The sequence below is a fragment of the Crocodylus porosus genome, unplaced genomic scaffold (assembly GCF_001723895.1).
Source record: "Crocodylus porosus isolate Cpor-Errol unplaced genomic scaffold, CroPor_comp1, whole genome shotgun sequence".
NCBI lineage: Eukaryota > Metazoa > Chordata > Crocodylia > Crocodylidae > Crocodylus > Crocodylus porosus.
Genome location: NW_017728948.1, coordinates 61,123,812 through 61,139,050, shown reverse-complemented (window position 1 = coordinate 61,139,050; position 15,239 = coordinate 61,123,812). Strand labels below are relative to the sequence as shown.

At 41.2% G+C, this 15,239-nt stretch overlaps 1 long non-coding RNA gene across 1 annotated transcript in view; it reads right to left on the bottom strand.

Annotated features, from left to right (window-relative positions):
* LOC109322398 overlaps positions 1-15,239 on the bottom strand; it is a 67,946-nt gene that overhangs the window by 18,283 nt on the left and 34,424 nt on the right. The window contains exon 2 of the long non-coding RNA XR_002104380.1: positions 12,669-12,743. This is a non-coding gene — a long non-coding RNA (uncharacterized LOC109322398). The remainder of the gene's footprint in view (positions 1-12,668; positions 12,744-15,239) is intronic.

Sequence of the window (15,239 nt, the reverse complement as noted above, 5' to 3'; positions counted from 1 at the left end):
GAAAATTTCCTCCACTGCTCTAATCCCTTCCTGGACCAGTCTGGTAGGGGACTTGGAGAAGTAGGGCAATGCCCCCTGCCCATTTCACCAAATGACCAATCCTGGGCTAGGAAACCATGGTGTCCATTGCCTTGCTGCTCCAGTCCCCTCCCATGTTTCCTTTGGGAGAATTGAATGAACATTTATATGCTACTAGTGTCCACTGGGAAAGTGGTGATTCTCTCAGTAGAAACATAGTGCCTATACATGGCCATAGTCTACCCTTTTCTATATGTATTTCTTTTGCTCAGAGAAAACTTCCTCAGCATGAATGTGCCATAGAAAAAATAAGAATTGGTACTTCATACCTACCCTTGCTCCTTTCAAGATTCTTGACCTTCCATGAGTTTTGACTACTCTATGAATATCTAGGTGTATTATTACACCATACACATTTACAGTCCAATGCACAGTCTTTCACCATCATACTTTTACCATAGTGTGACTCCTGACTGATTCCTACAAATCATGAGGCATTTATAGTTAGACACAAACCAGGAATCCACATGTACATCCTCCCTCTCTGAAATATCTATCCCTGAAACTTCTCCATGAGAAGCAAATGCTTACTTTTCCATACTGTCCACATGTAAAACCTAGTCTTTGAGATGTCTGTTCTTGTCAGACAACTGCCCTCCCATGTAGTCCACATAATGAAACCCCTGTCTGTGCCATCTGTGTTCTAATATACCACAAATAATTGTCCTCATCCCAAGAGGCACTTTTAGCTCATTTCCTACACAATATGGTAGTTCACTGTGCAACATCTCCCTGGTATATTCCTCACAACTTGTGTGATCCAACCTGAAACTAAATATTCCATGTGAATGAAAGGGAGGAAAACTGTCTTCCCATTTTCTGCTAAGATGAGAAAAATGAAAGGAGAAAGATACTGAATAAGCTGCCCCTATCTGAAAGTCTTAACCTTTAAGTTATTTTGGAGAACAGGCATTGTGAGCTACCTCTCTTTAAATGGCAGTAGAGATGGTTAGGGTTTTTTGCTGGAAAACACTGTTTCAAAAATACCAATTATTTGTCAATTGCAATAAAAAACCTTAAGAAAATGGCTTTGAAATAATAAAAAATGTTCACAAAATCATTTTGGAAAATACTGAAAGTACATTTCAAAGTACCATTTTTTAATTTTTATTATTTCACAAGATGAGGTTTTTTTCCCTTCAGTCAGCTTGGGGGGAAAAGCCCATTATCTTACGCTTGCATACAAGGAAACGTAATTAAATACACTGTCTATCATTATACTTCTGCCAAAAGCAGCATGTTCTCATTAATGGAAACCAACTATGAAGTTGATTAAATGCAGCCAACACTCAGTATGACTATAAAACATATGACCCATACTGGGAAACTATACTGGTGTTAAGCTGCCACAAGGCTAGGTTAGTGTAGCATATCTGAATAATATAAATAGTAGTGCCCTTCAACAAAAGTCCCCCTCAGCACCAAGTGTTTTTTCAAGTCATGGTGAGCCACTACATTGAATATATTTTGACTTCCTCTTCACTCCCACAGTTGACGTGTAACATTCTTTCCCATTTTCAACAATTCCTGTTTCTTCACCAGCTTTAAATGTCTAGCAACCATCACCAAACAGGACCTCAAACAGCTCACCCTGAATCGCCTCCTGTCTCAGATTAGTGCATATATTTAGTGTTCATGAGGTGGCAGTGGACGAGGTAGTCCTGCGCCTCAACTGCATATAAATTTTTGGAGGATCCCAGGATTCATGATAAGAACACCCAGTTTCAGCCATGAGTGGCAGGCTAATTAATATATTGATCCTTGTTGGGGATATCTGGATTACACAAATACTGTGTAGTGCTGAGCTGTGGGGTCACTATGGTTTGAATTCTGCTGGGGCCCAGCTAAACTAACTGCATGGTAAATCATGAGCATTTTGGCTTTGGACTAAGATCATGCTTAGCTTGTAGTCTATATAAGTAGTTATAAAAGTGCTGCTTAAAAGTGTGTTTATAAATTACCTGGGCTAAATCTTGTAGCAGTTTCAAAAAATGTAACTGTATCAATTATGGATGAACTAAATTATTACAGGCATGTTTATTTCAAAGTCAATGATTTCAAATTTGCCACTCACTTCCATGGGCTCATGGACAGCAGTGTTTAAAAGTAAGGAGTGTGGAAAGGGGCTGCAGGGATAAGAAGTTGGGGAGCAGGCAGTGGCTTGATTCCTCCCAATTCATTTGCCCTGCTGTGGCAAATCTCTAATAATAATATTCAAGGCAAATTCAAGGCAAACCTCTAATAATTATATTCTATATCTAGGAAGATCTAAGAAATTTATAAATTTTCCATATATAGAATATATATAATTATTGGGGGGTCATTTTATAGTCAGGATTGTCTTATATTTGAGTAAATACAGCATGTCCTTAACAGTCAAAGTTAAAATGGTATAAATAATTCCAAAACCATTCAGTAAATATATCCACTTACTTTTGATAGACTAAATATTACACAATATAATTTCTTAGCTATGTTATTATTTCATTTGTGAAATCAATAATAGCAGCTGTTACATAGTACTGATTAAAACACCACAAGCTGAAGGTCCCTTAATGATGTTAAATTGAAATAAAATTAAGTACAAATGTCAATATTAATATGCTAGATAACAATAAGACTTGACAGTAGTAATGTATCATGCTTTGAATTCACAATGAAATAAAGTTTAAAAAATTAAATATTGGCATCAAAAAGCAAAAATATATTAAATTAAATAATGTTTAAAATTGTGAAAATAAATTCCTTTACTGAAATTTTCTGTAACTGACTTTTTTTTCAGAATGTCTGTTTCACTGGACTTTTTTTTTTAAATCATTCTGTTTCAAATAAAGCAAACTGAAAAATAATGAAATCTACAAGATTCCAGGTTTTGTCTTACTCTAATGGGAAGGCAAGTCCTAACGTATGTAAGAGGAAATTGTTATGAGATATTATTTTAATACCACTGAAAGTGTCTTTTTCTTGCTTTATTTATAGTTAAAATATAAAGCTGTGTATATTTAAAACAAATTGACTTGAGGTTTGTAGACCACCCTAAACACCACATAAGAATTTTAGTTTCACATTGTAATAAATGAAAGTTTTTAGAGTAAAGGCTGATTAAAACTTAAAGATAAAAAGCTGGGTATCATCCAGTGATTTTAGGTATGCTCTTTTCTTTATGATTAAGCTAACTTCACTTTTCAGTACTTGAATTCAGGCAAGAACCATCTTGTGCATTGCTTAAAGGCAAATGTTAGTTTCCTTGCTGCAATATCCAACCTGGAGGCCGCCACAAAACAGGAACTTTCAGCAAGTTAAGGCACAATAGTGTATGCAGGTAATTTGCATTCAAGCTACTAAGCCTAAGGACAGAACAAAAAGGAGAATATATTTTTTCCCTGACAAGCAATGAAGTAGATGAGTCATGTATAAAAGCATTAGGAACAGCTCACAAAAATGAATGTATTTCAAGTATATGGTGCTTTACATGCTTGTGAATTGCCCAGCAACTAGGCAATTTTTTTATCACTTTGTTCAGTATCCAAAATTATTCACGAAATGTTTTGTGCAAATACATCACAACTGGTAGATTGCTTGCAAGTTGGACCCTGGGAGTCATCCTGCAAGTGTTTGATATTTTGTATTGTGACATTGGCATTTTAATTTTCCCTGACAGAGAGCGCTTTTATTAGCTTTTTTTACTTCAGCTTGAAAAAGACTTACGTTTAACCAGAAAATGAATTTCATTTAATGAAAAACTGAAGCTCAATTAGAGTTCCAGAATTTGTCAAAATGAATTTCTTTGTCCTTATATTTTACAATCACAGTACCATAGACCATAGAAGAAAATTTGTTCAATCTAGACTGAAAGGAAAAGAACCATCCACTAAATCAAATATCACTTTCTCTAACATAAATTTTATTTTAACTTACAGGGGGCACATCTACATGAGACACTTTACTCCTCAGTAGCATAGTTTACTGTGCAGTAAGTGCATGCATCTACACATACACATACTTATTGCACAGTAAAAATTGCTACTCATGAGTCAATTTGCTACCTGCATAAGCAAGTAGAAAATTTACTCATGAATATTTACTGTGCAGTAATACATGTATAAATGCCAACCTGGAGAAAATTTGATTTTGGGATCTGTGCTGGGAGTCTCTCCTATCCCAGGGTGCTCTGGGCTGCCTCTATAGAAGCCACAGCCTCAGGCCCTTTAAAGCCTGCAGGCATTTTGAGCCCTGGGACACGTGTAGGCAGCCTAAGGCCACTCCAGGCCCCAGTGTCCCCCTAAACAGGCTGAAGAACAGCTGTGCCCACTTGACTGCACCCTGGTGCTGCTGTCTAGTACTGTGGTGCCATGCAGCTGCCAGGTACACACTGTCTAGGCCTAAAAGCTGCTGCAGGCTTCTGTCAGGCCTGTCAGCACACAAGCCCAGCTGCAGACAGCCTGCAGGTTCTGTGGGGCATTGCCTCACCATGTGGCTCCCGTGACCCTATGCTGGCTGCTGCAGGCAGCTGCTCAGGCCCAGCAGCACAGGGACAGCTACACAGAAGCCCAGAGAGCTGGCACAGGAGCCCAATGGTGTTATCCTTGCCCCAAACCATGCCCACCACCTGGGGCCCCACCTGGTTGCAGGAGGAGACTGGTGACCTCATGCCACTGTGGGATGAAGTGAAGTGCACCACCAGTTTGTGTGGGTGGGCACTCCAATGCTCATGTCTATGAGGGGATGTCAGGCCAGATGCAGGAGTGCAAGCACAACTGGTCAGTATGGCATTGCCACATAAAGGTCAAGGACTCGTGGGCACAGTGGGTCATCATGACCAACCACAATAGTAGGTTGTGAGGTGCTTGCAAGTCCATGCACTTTATGCGGCAACTGCAAGTAATCTTCATGCCCTGGGACTGAGGCTGCAGTTGTGTACAGCAGCAAAGGAGGCCTGCCTGAGGCCCCACCCCAGCCTGGCACCCATGGTGACATGTCACTGGTGGGGGAGACCCCCAGGCCACCAGCAGCTTGTATCCCTAAGCTCCCTGGCTGTAGCCTCCATCAGCAGCTTGGGGAATCTGGGCCAGCACCTGCTCCAACAGTTCTGCAGCCTCAGCCCCAGCCATGAGGCATGGCCAGCTATGTCACTGTCAGCCATGAGCAGCATCAGGAACTGTCTTGGGGGAGGGAGGGAGCAGGCAGGCACTCAAACACTGCATGCCATCATCCAAGGTCACCTCCTAGAGCCACATGCTGTTGCCACCTGCCAGGACCAAGCAGAGCTGCCAGTCATGCCAGCCTCAACCACATGGTAAGCTCCACACTGGGGGGAAGGCCCTTCCCCAGCTTCTGGTTCCTGGCCCCCAGCTCCAGCACCATCCCCACCCCCACCTTTCCCAACCTGGATGCACTCCCCTGGACCCAGTTCTCCCCCACAACAGTACACAGAGAGGCAGGAGACAGTGCCAAACTTTATTGGGCACCCCACAACCTCACGGCTAGGTGGTCATGGGCCTCTCATATGCAAAGGAATATGTCAATGCCGGTGATGATGTGCTTTTCAGGTGGGGTCAGAGATGTGTAGTGCAGCCACAGGTAGCCTCCAGGCAGTGGCAGAGGTTGTGGGGCAGCCTGGGCTTACCTCTCAAATTGTTGACGTTCAGGCTTCCATGCCAGTTGTGCAGGTGTGCCTGAGGCACCATGGTGATCAGAAGCAGTAGGGTATAATGGTTTGAGCACCTCTCAGTCTCTAGCAGGGGCATGCTCAGGGTGCAGCACTGGCACAGGGGGAAGGGTGGTTGGCTCCAGGGTGTCTCCCCAGAGAGGCCTCCTGTGGGGAGGGTGGAGGTGCAGGCAGCTCTACACCCAATCATTTGGGAGCTCCTTGTCCCCCAAGTCTGGGCACCATGGACAGGGTAGCAGCACAGGAGAGTTACTGGCCTGCAAAGGGTGGGGTAACAGGGTCTGGAGGCATGGCGGCATGTGCTGCCATGAGCCAAGCCTGTCTCACCTTGGGAACAGGGCAGGAGAGGCAGGCTGCCTCAAGTTGGGATGGGCAGCTCGGTCACTGGTTGCCTGAGCCTGCCCAGCTGATTTACCATGGTCACTGGGCACCTGTGCACGCCCGATCCCCAGTCTGAGGCCAAGCAGTACATGGCCCCTGGCACAGAGCACCTTATCTCAGAAATGTTGCAAACCTTCACAAACAGCCTCTTTCTCATGGCCTGCCACTGCACATAGGGGAGAGACTGCAGTGGCAGCTGGGATGCAGGATCAGGGTCACTGCTATCCACAGCTGCCCTGCAGATATGGTGGTTCTACCAGAGGCAGATTCAGAACTGCACTGTTCTCTAGAACTGGGTGGTGATGGCGATGGAGGACTGGCTGGCAGATGCATGGGCCTGGTGGGCAGAGAACATGCCCTGCAAGAACACATGGGACCAGGCAGACTGAGAGTTCTGGGTGCGGCTCCTGGTCCTGGAGTGTGAGAAGGTCAAGGCTCTGTGGAAGCAGACCATGGTCCTGGGAAGGGCAGTACAGGCCAAGGACAATGACTGCTGGGTGCTGGACACTATTCTGGCCCTGGAAGTCACCTTTGTGCTGCCCACTGCCTGGGCCCCAACTCTGGTCCTGCCTGCCCCCTGGAAGCCACTCAACAGCAATGCCCCCCCCCATCATGGACCTGAAAGGAGGCCCTGCACTGTCTTCATCAGCCAGGAGCACCTGCCCAGGACCCCACCCTGGGTCCCCACCAACCTGCCCCCCAACCTGGGCCCAGGCTCACCACTCACTCTGGGTCCATGCAAGCACACAGCTGGAGCTGGCTGAAGCAGGACCAGGACAGCACACCAGCCCAGCTGGTCCTGCACACTGGCTGCCAGAGAGGGAGACACCCATGCCGGGGACCACCGACTGGCATCACTCTTGGGTGACCCTCCCTCCCACCAGGCTTGCTACAGTGTACATACCCATGGGGGAACATCCAGAGTCTGGGGTGCTGGCCAGTCATCCCTGGGCTGTTCTCCCTAGGTGTCACCACCTCATGGCCCCCCACAGGATTATTTTCAGATGCTACTTGTGCAGTAGCTCATTAGTACTGTACAGTAGCATTGCTGTCATGGTTCACACCTCGCAATGCTATGGCACCATAACAATGAGCTACAGCACAGTAGCTCATTGCTTCTCCACTGTAGTGTCCCATGTAGATGCACCTACTGAGTAGCATCTTACTCCACTGATTTCAGTGGGACTGCGTGTAAAGTCAGGTTCTGTTCAAAGTAAGCAGAAGTATCACTATTATTTTCATGCACTCTGTCTTCAATCTAGGGACAAATAATTTTGCTTTTACATTGGAATTACTTGGATAATCAACAAAATATATAGTATCATTTCAAATAATGCCTGCTTGAGGAAATAAATTCAGTGACCTTTACATGTATGTTTCATTGCATCTCCCTGTAACAAAACAATTACTTGTTATATTTTCATCCACGTTAATCTCAGCACACCATTTGAATATGATAACTAAGAGATGGTTTCCCAGTAAACAGCATAAAGCTGTAAATCACTGGAAAATTATTGAGTCAGTTGGCTTACATATAAGTGTGAAATTTCATATTTAGTTTCTCAGGCTTTTTTTATTTAAACATTTTGATTAACCATTTAAATAGCTTTGCTTCCACTCTAACATTTATTCTGAAGTTAGTACTTAAGGACAGTCAAAAACAGAGCCTCAAAGTCATTTTACAGAGACATGACAAAAGACAATCCCTGGTCCCATTGATTTCAGTGGGAGTCTTCCATCTAAATACCTTTAAAATCTGGACTTTAAAGTGTAAATAGACAAGACAGACAAAAAGGGGATAAGTACAACATATAAATAGAGTAATCAATGAGATGCCAGCAGGCTTTGTGTTTGTTGTACTACCACAAACTTGGACTTGTAAGAATGCAAGTGTTCTATTACATTGTTCTATTTTGTTCTGTAAAAAGAGAAGATGTTAAACCACTCAAGACTGGGCTAAATTCCCATTGTCATTTGTTAACATTTTCTAAAACTTCCAAATCTCAGAGGAACCCAAGCCCCAATCCCCAAGAACACCCAGGTGGTCCATGATGTAAATGGGTGGGACCTCAAAAGCATCAATGCTAATGAAGCTCTGAACTCCCAGTAAAATCATTAGAAAATTCTACTCAGAACCACTTACATCTCCACAGAATTCCCAGTATTTGTTCAAATGATGCTCAAACTTTGGTAAATATTCCTAAAGCCAGCTAGTGCCTAAGAACTAGTCATTTATTCTATAGGTTTTATTTGGATGACAGTGCATATGTTATCACATATATCTTCAAAAATATACACTGGGTGCATCTACACATGCGATTAATTCAAAGCAATAAAGTCCAGAGCAGTTTGAACCGGAGTAAACTACTCCCTGGTGCAGCACTTATATGTGTGCCAGTACAAAAAGCAATTTGAATGAGGCAGAGCAAGCCCAGGCTGGCAGGGAACATGGAGGGTCAGCCCTGGACTCTGGATGGCGGTGTTGGGCAGCAGAGGGGCTGGATGGGGCACAAGGGTGCTATAAGTGCAGATCCATGTTGCTAGTGGCAGGCAGGAGGGCCCACCTGGAAAATGGCTTCAGATCCACTAACTGCAAGATGATTTTGTTCATTTATACTAGTAGAGAATAATGGTACCCTGCTGACCGGATTGACTGGGCACAATTTACGCCTGTGGTCAGCATCTACACACATGTTTAATTACAGTTAATTACTCTGCCATAAGATAGTACTGTCCCCAGCATAAATTAGTTTACTGTGGCATAATACCACCCACATGTAAACAGTGACACTTTACTCCTCAGCTAATTACTCTACTCCACAGTTAAGTGCATGTGGCCACTAAGAGATTTACAAAATGGCATAAAAGTTGTTCTGTTTGCCAACAATAGCAGAGAGGGACACACTAAGTAAACAGGGGTTAGGATAGCTAACTAAAGTAACTTCAATATATCCGATACTGGATATACTAGACATTCTTCAACATACTGAATATTTAATAACACAATTATTGCCATACTGGATTAAAAAATTTGTCCATCTAGTGGCAGAAATGGTTGCTATATATCTGCCCTGAACCAGATATCTCTAGAATGATCAATCCCCTATTCAATATCTTTCCTTCCTCCACTGTTATTGGTTTAGAGATGCCAGAGAAAGTATCTCCAACTATTCTGTTCAATACCCATTACTAGAACAATCATCTATTAATTTATCCCTTTCTTCTTTTAACCTGGTCATACTGTCGGCCTCCAAAATGATTTAAGATCATTCATTGTTTTTCCATACTGCATTCCCATGCTCAACATGGCCCTAATTTTGCAGGAGATTATACAAAAGCTGAACTTATACAGAATCCTGAACCTACACGAAGCTTCAATGAAGCAAACAGGATCTTGTGCAGCTGCAGGATTCTGACTTTTCGAGCATTTAGATCCAGCAACATAGTATGCACTTTGCTGTCCATTTCAAAGCAAGATGGCATCTATAAGAACTCTTTCTTGGATAATGATGGGTATAGCAAACAGTTGTTAACAGCCCAATAGGAATTTTAAATTGCAACAGCAGTGGATCACTAGTATTGCAGATATGTATTTTGGCCAATTATTTTGTTAAAGTTATAGAAATTGATTGTTTCAGGTATTTTCTTGCTTCTATGTTATTTGAAACGCTGCTTGTATGCCAACCTTTTTATGAGCCATGTGGAAGAAGGCTTTCTCAATGACTGAACCATCAAACCTTGCTATACTTAAGATATACCAATGACACATTCACCATTTGGACTGAAAATCTGCAATCCGTTTGATTTCCATCAGAAATTTAACAATCATCAGTCCTCTATCAGACTATCTCTTGAATACTTTAGCACCAACATCTCCTTTTTAGACATGTTGATCACTATCCAGAATGGTAAAATACAAACCACAAGAAACCTATAGGCCACCCTACATATCTACACAGAACCAGCAATCACCCTAAACACGCCAAGAAGCTGTAATATAGAGCCAAGCTCTCCGATACCACCGAATTTGCCCTGAGAACACCTATGATTGGCACCTCACAAACCTCAAAAGGGCTTTCACTCAACAGTGACGCTCCTTCAGAGAGATAGATCGCATTTTTGAAAGAGCCACCCAGATACCACGTGAAGAATTGCTGTAGCACAGAAGAAAACCCCCCCATGAATCACACACCACTGGTAATGACATATCATCCCTTCCTGGAACCTATACAGAAAATCCTCAAACAATTGCAAGCCATACTAGAAGGCCCAATTCTTAAAGAGATCCTCTTAGAACCACCCATCCTAGCCTTTAAACAAGTACAGAACTTGGCTAACCTTGTCACCAGAATCAAACTTACATTTTCAGTACTGGCTTTTTTGTATGCATAGCAGCCTCTGGCTTCACAGACCAGCTGCAGATGCTTCCTCAGCCTGAGGAAGAGTATTTATACCTGGAAGCTTCCAAAGAAGAATTTTTCCAATTATTTGAATTAGTCTAATAAAAGATATCATATTTACTCAAAGAACCTTGTCTGGCTATGTCCTTAGACCAATACAGCAACAACCTATACCCCTGAAACATTGTCCATTGCTCTCTTGCTTCCTCTTTGATATTTATCCTCCCTCCACTTCCCAATGTTTGTGTATAGATCAAAGATCTTCACTGTCAGACTTCATCTTCTTAGGCCTTTCCAGTCTCCTGATCATCCCAACAGCCCTTTCTGGCACCTCTCCCATTTTTATTCATCTGTCTTGAACATGGGTTACCAGAATTGTACGTGCTATTCCAGATAAGGTTTCACCATTGGTTTGCATGGATACATCCTTATTTCCACTGCTACAGCAATAAAATTGCATCCCTGGCATCTTGTTTTTCTTCCTCCCTGTCCAATAAAATATAATTCTCAAACAAATCCCATATTAACTTCAGTAAGGCTGGTGCCCTGAGCACATAGAAACAATACTACACACAATACTAGATCTGAGTGAATAATTTATAAGATTAATCTCTTTTTCTGTTCACAAATTTTCCACAACCAGATCAACATTTTCAAATAAACTTTACTGATTTGAATATTTGCTGAAAGCCACACCAAAGGGGAACAGAGAATGCCAATGTGAATTAATTTACAAATGAATGTATATTTGCTGAATATTTTTATAGCATTTGCCTAGAATTAGTACCTACCCTTGTATCAAAAAAACCTATAACTTACCAGATTTAGAGATGCTAACAGACTTTGAACATCTAAGTTTACCTATAAGGTTGATTCTCTGAATCCTGAGGTCCTTTATAATGTAAAGTAATAGCAATGGAATGTGTGACAATTTAACTTAATGACACTCTTAGTTATGAATCTACTACTTAGCAATTGACTGTTTGGTGAGGTCAGCTGTACTTAGGGACAGATTCTGCAATTTAGAGCTTCTCATGGGAGATAAACACAGCCTTATTCCCTAATGACATCAGTAGGAATTAATGGTACCCAGAAATTTTCAGGACATATCAAATGTTTCTCAAAATCTCTCTTTTAAATATATACTTGTGCCCCCATTCACTGGCAGTAAGCAACCTGGAGATTGCCCTAGGCAGGAGGTAGCTTCAAATAGCTAATTAATCTAATTAGCTATTTAGCATTACCTTTGTGCCACTGTAGCATTTTGAGGCATCTCCAGCACATGGATAAATTCAGTTGAATATTTTAGTGTACTTATAAAAACTAAACATGATCTTTAGAAGATGGGACCCAAATCTTTGCTGAGGAAAATGGCTTCAGCTCCACTAACTGCAAGATGATTTTGCTCATTTATACTAGTAGAGAATAATTTACATCATTTAAGTCTTTTTAATACTAACACAAACATATTAATGAAACATCATTGTTTAAAAACAGAAAAACTCAGCCAGGAAATAATACAGCCTTCAAAGTCAGAAATTTTGGAATGGATCATTTTGATCCTCTAAAATATAAACTTGTTAGTTTAGTTCTCTGCAGGGAATACTGTTTTAAAAACACAGCTATTAGGTAGTAACTATATCACTTTCTGATCCAGGCTAAATGTACAAGTATTTAGCTACTGCTGTTTGCAACAGGAACTAAATTTCAACCCTATAAAAAACCTGTTCTAACTAAAACATAGTAATTATTTTGAGTTTTTGGAATATATTCAATACAGTGAAATTGCTAGTAAATAAATACTACTACAGAGAAATCCACATAGCCCAAATTTCACATTGATCAAATTCCAGGATTTTGAATATTTAAAGGTCATGCTTTCCCAAATTTATTTTAAACAGTTTATTGCCAACAACAGTTGATTTTGTGCCACAAATGTACATGGCATACTTACAGAAAGCGCGTAACGAACAGTTTTTTTCTTTCAAAACTTTACAAGTTCTATTGTGTTTTTTAGAGGAGGAGGGAGTGGTTTCCTATGGAAAAGGGTGTTAGAAAACAATTTCACGCTTCATTTCTCCAAGTGAGACACTGATGACTACAGCTAAGCCATTGATGAATGTACAGATACAGGAACTCACCTCTTTTTCCTGCAGTGGAGAGCTGTATCTGCTTAATAATCCATCCTGAAATGTAGAACCTTCCATTTTCAATTACTGTGAAAAACAGCATTTGAAACAGAAGGAGCTGTGATAGTGTATCATACAAGTACACATCAAGAAAACTGAAAAATCCCTCCAAAAAACATTTTGAAGAGATATCATTCATTCCACTTCTTATCTCAGTCATACTGATGTAATACTGTAGCCTATCTCCTAACTTCTGTAGAATTGCTCTAATTTCACACTGGTATAAGTGAGTTCAGAATATTCCTCATAATTCCAATGGAAGAATCACAATGTAACCATTTATATCGTATTGAGTCTGAAGAGAAAAAAAAATATTACAAATCCATAAAATAATACAATCATAGACTGTATAAAGTAGGTATGTAGGGGACTTCAAGAGGTCATCTAGTTCAAACCCTTGCTCAAAGCACCCCCAGCTATATCCTAGACCATCCCCAACTAGATCCTCCCAGCCAGGGCTTTGTCTAGCTGGGTCTTAAAAACCTCCAAGGATGGAGATTCCACAACTTCTCCGGGTAACCTGCTCCAGTGTTTTACTGCCCTCCTAGTGAGAACCTTCCCCTGCCCCCAACATTTCTGAGTATCTAACTTAAACCTCCCTTGCTGCAACTTGAGACCATTGCTGCTTGTTTTGTCATCTGCCACCAGTAAAAACAGTCTAGGTCCATCCTGTTTGGAACCCCCTTCAGGTACTTGAAGGCTGCTATTAAATCCCTTCTCAGTCTTCTCTTTTCTAGACTGAAAAAGCCCAGTTTCCTCAGCCTTTCCTCATAAATCATGTACCCTAGCTCATTCACCATTTTCATTGCTCTCCCCTGGACTCTCTCCAATTTGTCCTTTCTATAGTGGGGGCCCAAAACTGAACCCAGTAATCTAGATGTGGCCTCACCAGTGCTGAATAGCATGAAATAATCACTTCTCTTGATCTGTTGGCAACACCGCTACCAATGCAGTCCAGTATGCCGTTAGTCTTAGCCATAATCTCTGGTTATGAAGGTGATTTTGCTTGACATATTCTTTCATGCCCAACCCCTTGTGGGGCTATGACAACTTTTTACCTTTTCATTTTTAATGTATTTGTAATATAGTTAACAGTATTTTTCTCCCCTCCCCCGCACCTTTTGGTGTGTATATTTTTCAATAATACATGCCTCTAGATCATGGAATGCGGTCCTTCCTAAGATCATTTCTCTGCTATTACAGTGGCTGAGGGATTAGCTGTCCCCTCATCTCTCCTGCTCATTCTTGTGACATGTTTTTTATAGGCCACCTTTTGGTTATGTTGTGTGAAAGGGTCAAAATGAATGTTCTTGTGTGTGATAAATGTGTGCCTGTAAATGGGGACTGGACTTGATAGCCTGGGAAGCTCCTTAAACCCCTTCCACACTTAAGTTCCTAAATTCTGAATGTTTTAGCCTTGCAGCGAATAATTCATGGTGAGTTTTTTTCATTCTGACAATTAACATGATGCCTATTCATTCCCATGAAAACAAAATGAAGAAAGTACAAGTTAAAACTACAACTTTGTCCTTAGGTGAACCCATGTGTCCTGTACATATAATCTTGCTTTGTTTTACATTTTCTACAATATTTATGTATAAGAGGGCGAGTTAAGGATAGAGAAAACACTTTATTCTGTGTGGCCCTGAGGGGTTTTCCTGATTTAAATCTTTGCCATTATTTGAATGTAGCTCTTGGATGCATTAAATACAAAGTGAGAGGTAGTAGGAGAAAAAGAATACCCTAGAGAATGGGAGGAAGAAATAAAAAAGTAATTGAGGTGATGATGATTAATGATGATCAAATAGACAAACTGAGATGTATAGAGTAGCCAAGAGAGACAAGGATAAGAATGTGGGAGTAGAAATTACAACAGGCAGCAGAGTAGCAGCACTTGGACAGAGGGTGATGGAGAAAAAAAACAAATTGTTATAAAGAAAATGTAGAAGAAACAGGACCTTTCTGTTCTACTCCCATCTTCTCTGAGTACTTCTACCAGAAACTTTTAAACTCAAATGTTACTTTAGCTACCACACTGAACTCTTTATCTCCCTTCTGTCTTACTATTAAAATCCACCATCCCAAATTATTCTTAATACTCTCTTACTCACATTCCTGCAAGATATTGTTCTGCCACAACTGCAAGGGCACAAGGAACCACTTGGCAGTTCATAGCATCAGGCTTTTCAGTTGCAATCACTCACCTATATGACTGCCAAAATCACAGTTACAAATACAGAGGTCTTTATTTTGCTGTTAATTTTGCCCAAAAAGCCAGGAGTGAATACTCCACCCCTCATTGCATGATGATATATGATAATACACTCACAATCAATTTATCTAAGGACAGGGATGCAGATATTGTTAAGGTCAAGAGGTTCTAACTGCATGTAATTGACAAGACAATTTGGCCAATACTGTTGTATTTCTTTTTGTTGTAGTCACATGACACACCATTGTTGTGTTTTGCTTGTGTACATTTTACTTTTATCCATTCTGTATACCGAGTGAACATTTGCTCAT